A 12644-nucleotide genomic window follows, 5' to 3' on the forward strand; every position below is an offset into this window, starting at 1 on the left:
AATGTCTCTTTCCCCCTAGACTTTGTACTTTAGTGGGACCTACAAGGTCCATGTGTAAAAGCGCAAGGGGTTTCGAGATTGCGAGAGTGGTTGTTTTTTTATGGGTACTTTGAATTTGTTTACCAATTTGACATTCCCTACAGACATCTCTTGCTTGTTTACCCAATTTGGGTAATCCTCTAACTAACCCTTTTGAGGAAAGTCTAAACAGGTTCTTATAGTGAACGTGACCCAGACGTTGATGCCATAACTAGACTTCATCAATTTGAGCCATGTTGCTAACTGTGGTCTCTCTTGAATTTTTTATAACATAACAGTTATCAGAAGTGCGAAGGCCTCTCATGATAATTTTTCCATTCAGTGTGGAGATCTCGCACACTTCACGATTGAAGCTCACTCGGTGATCCTTGTCACAAATTTGGGATATGCTAAGAAGGTTATGTTTCAAACCATCTACGCACAATACATTTTCCACCGTGGGCAATCCATGGCCACTGACAGTTCCTCGCCCAATAATCCTAGTGGTGCTGCCGTCACCAAAAGTGACTATTCCTCCATCAAAATCAACCAAGTGGCTAAATTGACTTCGGTCACCCGTCATGTGTCGGGAGCAACCACTATCAAGATACCAACGTGAATGATTCCCAGCTTTGAGGGCTGTGTGAATTACAAGGCACTTGTTGTCCCCATTTTTGACTTTCCATTGTAAAGTCGTCTTGGGGGGATTGCATTTAGTAGGAGAGTCCTCCTTACTAGGTGAGCTTTTCTTAGGGGACCTACCCTTCTTGGGTGATTTTGAGGAAGAGTTTTTCATTTGGTACCTTCTTCCACTTTGATTACCCATACTTGATTCAGCAAGAGCTTTAGCTTTTAGATTTAGATAGGCAATCTGTTTGAAGAGTTCCCCAATATTGCTGTTTTGTTTGGGAGAAGATGAATTCTTTGTTCCCTTCCATTTTGGTGACTTTTCTTTCTTTGTTTTTTCAACTTTATTCACCAACGGATTCTTTCCCTTATCATGCTTCTTCTGTTCAACCGATAAAGATTTACCAATAGAGGTCTGAGAGGTTGCGTGTAGATAGTTTTGTATTTGATACATTCAAATTTCATGTGGCCCGTTCTACCACAGAAGTTGCATGTGATAATCTTTTTGGAGTCTTTCTGAGTGTTTGATGACTCTCCATGTGCAAGCGTAGGAGGAGATGGAGGTGATGCAGAAGTATAACTGTCATAGCCTATTCCTCCTTTATCTCCATAGGATTTTTGCACTCCTAGAAGTTTTTGTAACTCCAAGCTACCATGAGTGTAGTTATACTCAAGTCTAGTCTTTTGTTTTTGCAGTCTATCGACGTCAAACTTAAGAACTTTGTTTTCATCACGGAGATTAACTAATTCTAAGTTTAGACGAGCTATTGTGGAGTTGGCCATCGAGAGGAGATTCTTGAGTTGTTGAAGATTTTTTACCATCTCCTCTTTCTCAATCAGGACTGTCTCAGATGTAGAGAGCAAGCTAGACTGTCTTTCTAAGGTTGTAGAGAGCTGAGTCTTAATATCTTCTAATTCAAGTCCTAAGGAGAGTTTTTCCTTGCACATTTCCTCATATTGGGCATGCCACTGTTCTTTTTGGAGTTTTTCTCGACTATGTTTCTTGGTCAGTTTTACATGACTAACGAACAGTTGGTCAAATGCAGATTGGAGTTCAAGTTCATCACTGTCCTCATCTTCTCCTTCTTCATCAGAGGAAGAAGTGACCAAGGAGCGATTCTGACTTTCACAGTCCAGATCTCCTTCAAGTTCATCCCCATCTGGAATGTGACAGTGGTAGCAGCCATAAGGATTCGAAGAGTGTTTTGATCTTCATTATCTGATAGAGACCCTAGTTCTTCTTCGTCTCCAGATTCTTCAGAGTCATCCCATGTGGCCTTAGCAGCCATTGTTGTGCCCTTATTCTTAGGTCTAGGTAGACCTTTGGATTTGGGTTTAGAGGGGCACACATTTGAGTAGTGACCACGACCGCCACATGTGTAGCACTCAGTATCTTCCCTTGGTTTAGACATGGTTCTACCTATAGGCGCATGTCTATCTATCGGATGATTACGTCTACTAGTGTTACCCGGTCCTCTTCTTTTGAAGAATTTTTGAAACTTTGAGGCTAACAAGGCTAAGTCTTCCTCATCCGAATCAGTCTCTTTATCCTCTTCAATCAATATCTTCTTATGATCATGGGAGGAGGATTGAGATCCGATATGCGATGTTCGCTTGGATGTAGACTTTGAAGAGGATGTCTTCAGGACCTGAGTCTTCCCTTTTGAGGGAGGCCCTTCGAGATGGAGTTCGAAAGTAGTGAGAGACCCCATAAGTTCCTCAACGGTCATTGTTTCCACATCTCGGTATTCCTCAATTGAGGTGACCTTAGAGGCAAACCTCTTAGGTAGGGATCTTAGGATTTTTGCACAAATTCTACCTTGAGGGACAGTTTCACCTACATAAAACATAGAGTTGCAGATGTCACTTAGACGTGCGTAGAACTCTTGGACAGTTTCGCTTTCCTCCATTTTGATATTTTCAAATTGGGTACGGAGGAGTTGAAGTTTAGATTTTTTCACTATACTCGTGCCTTCGTGAGCGGCTTCTAGAATTTTCCATGCTTGCTTAGCCGACTGACACGTGCATATCCGTTGATATTCATCGTCGGAAATGGCACTCGTAATGGCATTTAGAGCCTTGTAATTGTTGCTACTGTCTATTTTGTCCTGTTCTGTCCATTTTCTTGATGGTCTCGAAACAGAAGTAGTGACACCATCTACTTCGATGATGTCAACGGGAGGTTCCCAACCTTCCTCAATCATGTCCCACACATCCCTACTTAGTGAGTTGATGTATATCATCATTTTATTCTTCCAGAAAGCATACTTAATGCCTTCGAACATGGGTGGACGAGCCGAGGACCATTTATCGGCTCTAGACATGGTGTAAGGTCACGGATCACTCAGGGTGGTTAGACCTTTATAGTAACCCGCTCTGATACCAATTGAAATTACCAGCTTTGACAAGATAGACCTAGAGGGGGGTGAATAGGACTATTTTAAAATTCTACTGAATGTGAATATTAGGGTGTGAATGAATTTTTAATGAGTGGGTTAATCAGGGTGCATTCACTAAAACATTCATGAAACAAGATATTTATGCAAGATATGATCAGTCATGATGTGCATCCAAATTGGCATAAAGATAAGGAAATCTGAGACAAAATATGAGACACACGATTTATAGTGGTTCAGCACCCTGTGCCTACATCCACTCCCAAGAGAACCCAAATTGATGGTTCTTTGGTGTCCACTAAAACTGAGGTTTTTGGTTCACCTTAAACCGCACACAGAATTTTTCGGGTTAATTCCGCAACCCTAAGATTGAATGGACCACATCCACTCAAAATCCTTGAGTTTTATACTTCGGAAACTCAGTAACCTTTGTCACTCAACTTGAGTCCGCAACTCAATCAAGTGCTTGATTTTGAAGAAAATCAAGTAAACTATTACAAGAGTATTTTTAGAATTTAAAATACAGACAATCAAACTCACAGTTATGACGATTGAAGTGAGTTTGTTGTTCTTCATTACTCCCTTCAACAATGGCTTCTTGCCTCGCTCGATGTTAGAATGTAACTCTTGAAGGGTGGAGTAAGTAGAGCTTGATCAACTAAGATGAGGTAGTTTGATATGCATGATTTCGACTACCCTTCACGACTCTTCTTCCTTCGTTAAGCCTTTTGAAGTATGCTTATTGGCTTGGGCTGAATTTCGAAGTTGTTGATCAAACCAAGAAGAGGCCTAGAGCTTTTCTTTTATAGGAAGAGCTCTTAACGGCTTTCTGTCGGTGGCACCTAAATTCCAACGGTGGCACCGATCAATCATAACGGTCGAAAATCTTACCGTTTAGCGTTTTCGGCAGTACTGACGGTGGAACCTCCAAGCTTCATCGGTGGGACCGATGAGTACTTTTACGGTGGAACCGCCAGAAGTATGCTTCTGCCACCGAATGAAATTCCTTCATTAGTTCTGACGGTGGATGGCGGTGGGACCGACAAAGTGTTCTTCGGTGGAACCGATGCCTAATATATCGGTGGGACCGACAGGATTGTTCTTCTGCCACCGATAGAAGGTATCCCATGTTAATTGGTCGGTGGATAACGGTGGAACCGTCAAGATCTTCATCGGTGGGACCGATGAATATTCTATCGGTGTGGACCGACAGGTTAGAGCTTCTGCCACCGATAGAAGATATCTCAAAATGTTCGGTCGGTGGCTGGCGGTGGTCTTTACTTACTCCTGCGACAGCTTCTGATCCTCTTGAGATATACCTGTTCTGATGCTCCACGGGTGATGATGTCCCTTGACCTTGATTGGTTTTGATATATTTTGGATTTGTCGTTGAGTAATGAATACACAATAATGTTTCTAGTAGTTACATCATGACATCACACGACTACCCTTGGAATTGACAAAACATGGTACTAACAAAATCTACCTAAGTCGAGGAAACCTATAGAGATGAAACTTTTGATGCAAGCAATCTCTGAAATATCTCAAAATTCGGCTTTTTTGGAAAAGAAACAATCAAAAATATTTGAAGTCCAGATGATTATGATGAGGCAATTAGCAAAAAGATTAGAACGGATACCAAAGATGTTTAACTATCATTTTAAGGATAAATTTCGAAAAGGTCAAGAAGTAAATATGTTACTGTATGAAAGATGTGGGACAAGCCAATTAAGGGAGAAATGAGGCCACAAGGTTTTAATAAAGTTGATAGCGTACTCATTACCAATAGGCAAGACAAACAATCGAAAATAAAAAAAATGTACTAGAGTCATCGTAGTTACAAGAGGCACCAATAAATCAAACAAATAAGGAGCACCTCAGATGCTATGAATGTAAGGTACTAAGGCATATTAGGAGACAATGTTCTAAGGTACCACAAAGGATTAGGGATACATTACATGTTAAGGCTTATGCTAGCACTCAAACCAATTCTACAACTTCCCAGAATGTCGCAAAAGATACAATTATAATTTTACTATTTAACGTGTTCTATAATATACTATATGTATATTGAACTATTTATTGCATCTAGTATTATAGGAAAGCTAGAAATATATATCATAGATATAGATAGACATATTTCATCGATAAAGTCAATAGGATATAAAATATTACCATTCAAGATAATTGATACCTCATTAGAAAAAATACTAACCATTTTGAATTTTGAAGTATAGATTTTTTTTTATGGATGATTTGGATACTACTCATGCACTTAAGGTTTGCGACTATGATATGTATAGCAAGAAAAATCGTAATCATGAATATTAAGACATTTAAATATATGCGTGATATTTCGAGGTTAATGGATTTACTCTAAGGTAGTGATTATGGAACTAGTCTATCAAAACTATCACAAAATACATAAAACTTGTAAAATTAAAGAAAAGAAGAATGTGAAGTTTGTGAAAAGTCATGATCCTTGGGTCAAAATGTACTTAATTTTGGGATCAATATATTTTTGTGAAGATTTTGTTATTGATTAATCGATTGAACATTTAATTATTTGATTCAAAGGAAAACGAATAGATGTAGTACAATAATAATCATGAAACCAATACATTTATTTGGTAGATGATGATTCGTTGACAAACTAGCCAAAGCTAAAATTGATGCTGATATTAAGGTTAAATATTTGTTTAGATGCATACAAAGTATCGAAATATATGTTGATAAATATTTGTAATGACAAGGATATTGATTTATACTTTTGAGTTATAATGGTGAAGATATGTCGAAGGATGTGAAAATATATTATTGTAGTCATACTCACGATTAATGAATTAATTGTGGTAAATCAATAAGCTTATTAGTTCTTAGTGTGATAATATTAAGGAGAGTATAGGAAAGACTTTGACAATGATAACAATTTCAAGGGAATAGACAAAGGAATGATGTATGATAAAGTATCTTGAAGTTTTCAAGTCTCGTATGATTTTAATACTTTAGTAACAAAGGTTTTAATTTCTAAGTATGATGAAGAGAATGTCTAACTAAGTAAATTGAAGTTTGTTAATGCATTGAAGAATATTATCGATATTGAGTTAAATCTTTAACATTAAAAAGGTTCATATCCAAGATAATCAATAATCTAGTATAGTAATGAAGTAGATTTAATGACAAGTTTAAATAAAATCAAAATATTTTCTTGAGCATTAGGTACAAGATAGATAGTATGTATTTTTATTATCTCAGCACTAATATTTGTCTAGTATTCGAAAGTCTAATAGTTTGGAGAGTTGGGTAATGATTGAGGTTTTAGAAACCATAAATATTTTTGTTTTTATGGGAAATCTTATAATGACTAGGAAAACTCCATCGAACATTCCAAGTCATTTTCTTTTATAATTTTTATTTCTTAAGGATGTAATAGTTCAGTTTGAGATTTTAATGAAGGATATTTGTAAGACCCCGAGTTTTTAATTTGTATATCGAGGAAATCTAATTGTGAATTTCAATAAAATTCTAAAAGAAAGACTTAGGGTAGCTTACTCGAATTTTAGTTCATTCTTTTATAACAAATTTCGACTCCATCATTAAGTTCAAAATGATCGAAATATATACTTTACCCTGTAAGAGCATTCAAATTCGAGTTCGGATGAGAAAGTTATAAAATCTTGGAATTTCATGTTAAGTGGAACCCAAAATAGTGAATTTTTTATAGAGAAAGAATCAAAAAAATTTAATGACACCAGAAGGTTCGCAACGAAAAATTATTCAAAATGGAATACTCATATGTCATTTTTCGAGTTTGAATGGTCAAGAAGGAAAAATACAAAAATACCCCCAACTTTTCTTATAAAAAAAACCAACTCATTCTTTAATTCCCTTTTTCCTCTCCAACTCACAAAGAATCAGCCCATTCTCTAAACCAAGGGTTTCAACCCTTCCCATCAAGATCTATCGCGAGCTAGTCCGAATTGATCATCGGCAAAGGAGAGAAAGTCATCGGCATCGACGAACTCCACACCTTCAACCCATTTAGCCTTCAATTTCCTTTCTTTCTCGTGTTCTCTCACAAAAATTAGCAAGTAAGTTTATCTATACCCTCTAGAGAGTCTCATCCAAATCAAGGAAGAGTTGTCCATCGCCATTGAAAAGGTGAAGAACACCTTCAAAGATGGTTTCACGACCAACTCGATAATTGGCACCCAAGTTCAACCACTTTTGAAATTTCGAGCCGTCGAACATTGACCCTTGGTGTTGGTCCATCACCATTGACCACCACGAACCAGGTAGGGGACTCTCAACTCTTATTAGTAGTCGTAGATTTTGAAAAAATTGCATTTAGGGATGTTTCAAAATTTATTTTGTGTTTTGAAAATTGTAGAACATTATTGTAATTATTTCAAATTGATGATTAGAACTAAAGTATTTGATATATATTATCATAATTTAAATATTGGATCCATGGGTGGGTTACTAGAATAAAAAACGAGTGAAAAACTCGAAGAAATGAAGAAAAAATAAAAAAATCAGTGAATTTTCGAGATTCTGAAGGTTCCACCATGAGTCGTCGTGTTCTTGTCACGGTGCCACCGTGTGCCACAGTGAAAACCAAAAGTTGCCCGAAATTTTTTTTGGATATTTTTTTTTGGATTCCTCATGCTTTTAACATGTCAAAACGACTACTTATGGGCCCCGTAACTCTTTCAAATGAGCTGGGAAAAAAATAAACAAAATTTCGTCACAACAGAAATGTTTCAAGAATTCGTGTTATATCTTTTGCATTACTTTGAATCAAGTTACAAAATTACATGGCCCCTCTTATGTTGTCGAAAGCCTTCATTTACAAAAATCCATTATCAATTTTGACAACTTTGAAAAATCAAATTTCCGACACTTAGTCAAATTTTCATCAACTTTTTCAATTTTGGTAGTTTGCCTTCGCATACCTATTGGGATCCCGTTTTAACAAAAATTGGATAGTTTTTCGATCGAATGATCAAAGTGAGTTTTCAAACTTGAAAAAAAAAATTTCTTTGAAAGGTCAAAAAGTAGAAACACGGTAGAATGGGAAAGGGATGAATCGGTAAAATATCAAAATCACACCAAGGGGTGATGTTTGCATTTTACGTTGTATGTTATGCGTAGGTTGGTGAGAGGATATCCAGGGATAATGAAATGGTTGCATGGTTATTTAAATTTATGTTGGCGCAGAGGCTCCAAATACTATTATTTATTTTAGGTTAGGTGGCGACAGTTGCATGGTAGGAAATTGGATATCCATTCTCAACACTATTTTGTCAATTTCTCTTTTGTTTTGAAATAAAAATGATATATATATAGCTATTTTGTGAACTGTTAAAGAGTCTGTGAATACATAAGGGATAGAGCATCATATCATCCGGAGTGGTGTACTATCCTACGATGTACGATAGGGACCAACAAGCTCATATGTGGTATGGGACGCGTATGAGAGTTGAGTTACAACTGGAATCCGGGTCCATTCCCTTCTATTTTTACTAGTGAACGTGTATTGTAAAGGTGGTCATATACGAATGGAGTGTTTATTTTGGGAATCACATGCACGCCTAATAGGCATAGACGAAGATGATTAGTCAGTTATCACTAACAATCTAGTAGTAGTCGAACGTTCTGACACATCGAAAAGCTATCCATTGCTTACGGTCACGTCAAACGGCCCGCCTATGCCGGATAAATGGTCACCAATGTGGTAAGAGCAGCGACTGGTCGCAAAATCATGAACTAAATGTTAAATTTATGTTGTAACATCGTATCCCGACTGGGAGCGATTCAATTGTGAATCCCAACTCTCTAATTCCACTACTCCACCATTTTGTACTATGTATCTGTTGTTATATTTTGAATTATAAACTGCAAAGTATGTTTGTCATTTCAAAGTTGTCAAATTATTTGTATAAAAATGAAAATGTATAGTGAGTACTAATGATTGATGCCATGTGAATTTTTAAATTGTTTAGTTCCTCATCCCCGATTATACATACCAGTTAACTGTAGTTTTAATAATAAAACTTGCATGTATTGAAATTATTCAGTATGCTTATTCGTCCATGTTAGGTGAGGTTATTAGTAGGAGTCATTTATGGACCTACTGGGTAACTATTGTTACTTACCCTTTAATTCCTATTTTTTAGCTTCAGAGCCTGCAGCCAGAGAGGCTATCGTAGAGCTGTCTAGTGAGGGCTATTTGGTGGGTCATACCGATGACTAGAGTCCATTACCTGGTGAGCATCATGACTACTTCTACTAGGAGTCTATTCGTCTTAGGAGAGGTATATGTTCTTTTTGGGGTCGAATCCTAGGTCTATGTTAGAATGAGGAAATTTTTGTAATCCTGTATATTTTCACCTTTTTTGTGCAACTCTAATCAAATTCTATGATATTCGCAGTTTACTGTCTTCCACGTCTTGTATATTTTGGTACCTTGTTATATACAGGATTTATTTGATTATTGGCTTGTCAGTTTTTCTTTGTTTTTGAGTTCCGTGAAACGCTAACATAAGAAGAGGAAACTGTCTAAACTTCGAAGTTTGACCTTGGGATTTCTGTTAGTGTTTGGCGGGGCACTACAGTATTCTTTAGAATGATAAAGTCCATAACTAGAACTTTCCATTGGTTAATTAGAATATTGTTTGTCATTGAAACAAATAAGGCTTGAATTTAGGAAATTCTTGTTGGAGCATTTTAGAGAAATGATTGATGTTTCAGAGAATTGAAACAAATGGTTGTAGAGGATTGTTGTTAAAGTTAGTTAGGAAGAGAATTTGTTTGATCTTTCATTCTAATTTCAATTTGTTAAGACATATGGAATTAAGGGAGCACATGTATCTTCGAAGGAGTAAAAAAACTCTTGTCGTTAGACATCTTTAGCAATTTAAATTTCCTACCTTTTTGGCATAAAAAATTTAAGATTTTATAAATTTTTTTGAGGATTACATATTTTTGTGGAATTTTATTTTTAAAGGAGAAAACTGTATTTGTTCATTTTTTTTTTTTTTGAAAATCTTTGACTTACCAAAGAAATGTATGAACTCAATTAATGAAGAAAACTTAAGAGTTAAATTTAATGATTCAATTAGAAATCTGTATTATGATTTTGAGCTTTTCATTTTAAAATATTGTAGATAATTTGTTAAAAAGGTGGACAGGGCATTTTCATTGAATTAAATATTAGTATCAATTTGAGCAACTTAATAGAGAAAAATCAGATTTCTTGAAATCGTATTGAGGAACATGTGAAAGCTAGAATACATATAATTTGAGAGTAAAATGGTTGTTTACATGAGCTAACATGTTTGATTGAAGGATATACTTATAGAATTGTAAATATATGTCTATAACTTAGAGTTGTTAAGTAAGATATATGATGTAGAATTTATGTTTATAAATAATATCTTAAGTCATAGTTTTTATGACAAAAGTTTTGAGCAAATATCATAATAAGTAAAACATAGAACAAGAGGTAGATATATTGAGATTCAATCTAAATATCAAGGGTAAAGAGTATTTGAGAATAAAATACGTTCTTAAATTTTGATGATGAAATTTTTTTAAGGGAAGATGATGTAATGACTAGAAAATTTAACACATATCTCGAGAAAATATTAAATATTTTGATTTGATAAATTTTGAGTTTATTTAATGATTTAAAAATTTGAATTTGGATTTACAAAAATCTGGGAAAATCCATCATCACCAATAGATTAAAACGTGATGAGAAATATACTTTAGCTTGTAAACATATCTTAAAAAGAAATCGATCAAAAAAACTGTGTTAAGTTTTTATCCAATAGGTAAAATATATTTTAGAATCATAATTTGGAAAATCTAATCACACCATTAGTTTCATATTAAAAAATTAGCTAAAGTATACTATAAGTTGGAAAATTTTGAGTCTAGGATAGAAAACTTTTAAATAAAAAAAAAAAAAAAATTCAAAATGACCTTTACATCCTTTAAGTCACTGTAAATACCAAACTTATTAGAAATTGACAAATTCTTCGTTATCTTCTCCAAAGATGAACCCTAACCCTTGCCTTCCTAGAGATAGAAAAATCAATTCGATGACTATAAAGTCAAATTCAACACTTATGAAAGAGATGAAAGTATTCCTCTTGTCAAGGACTTCACATGGGATCCAAAAAGATCATGATTTTGTTGGAGAAGAAAAATTGAAAGTGAACAAAGAGGGATATTGTGAGTTGTAACACCCCGGATTTTCAACTCATATCTCGAGGAAATTAAATGGTGAGATTGGGAGGAAAATGTCAAATGAGAGATTTAGAGTAAAATACTCGAATATTGTTATGATTAATTTTGAAAAAAATCGACTTCGCCATTAGATTCAAAAGGATCGAAATATATACATTAGCCTGTGTAAGCAAGTTTGAATTCGAGTTTGGAGGAAAAAGTTATAAAATCCTTGAATTTCGCGTTAAGTGGGACCCAAAATAGATAATTTTTGTTAGAGGGAGAATCAAGAAAATTCGACTACACCATTAGAACCACAACGAAAAATTATTTGAAATGGTATATTCGTTTGTCACTTTCCGAGCCTGAATAGTTAAGTTATGATCGAAACTAGAAATGATGGGGAAATTACAAGTATACCCTCAACCCTTTTATAAAAGAAAACTCACTTTCTTTTACTTCATTTCACTTCTTCATTCTTCTCCAAAGAACTCAACTCAGCCATTCTCTAGACCTAGGGTTTCAAGCCATTCTCACCATGTTCTAGAGCGAACGAGTCCGAGTTGAACCTCGACGAAGAAGGCAAAGTTGTCGGCCACGACGAAGGCTACAACTTCACCACCTTTGGTTGTTCATTCTTGTTCATTTTCTCCATCCTCCATCAAAACCAGTCGGGTAGCTCGAGTAAATCTCAACACATTCCATCCGAGGGCTTCATCGAGTTAGGAGCTAGGTCTATACTTCATTGTAGAAGCGAAGGAGAACGTCATTGTCGGATACCTTGCAAACCCTTGCTTATTTGGCATCCAAGTCAGCCCAACCTCGACTCTCGAGCCATCCAACCCTGATTTGTAGTGCTAGCTTGTATCCTTGGCGTCCACAACCAAGTAAGGGACTTCCAATTCTTATTGGTAGCTTTAGATTTCCGAAATGTGCATTTAGGGTTTTGAAACAAAACTTATTTTTTGCATTTAAATCGTAAAAGTTGGTGTGTGATTTCAAATTCATAGTAGAAGTAGGTGTTTTATTTATACTTTATCGAATTTTGATAACAAAATCGTGGGTGGGTCGAATGGTTCGAAGAATGGAAGAAGAAATCGAAAAAGGGATCGAAAAACCCAAAAATTGCGAGTGAGGTTCAGGCTGTAGGTGGGAAGGGTCGGTGCCACCGGCACCTACCGAAGGCATTCTGTCGGTCCCACCGACAGAATGTTGCTTCTACCACCGACGAAATCAAGAAGCCGCCGAAAACTTTGTTCTGTAGGCAGGACCGTCGGTTCCACCGACACCATATTGATTATGCCACCGACAGCCACCGACAGACACAGTTTTGACCAGAACAGTGTTCTGACTCTTGGCTTGACCTCC

The sequence above is a fragment of the Akebia trifoliata genome, chromosome 12 (assembly GCF_017979445.1).
Source record: "Akebia trifoliata isolate Shusen 1 chromosome 12, ASM1797944v1, whole genome shotgun sequence".
NCBI lineage: Eukaryota > Viridiplantae > Streptophyta > Magnoliopsida > Ranunculales > Lardizabalaceae > Akebia > Akebia trifoliata.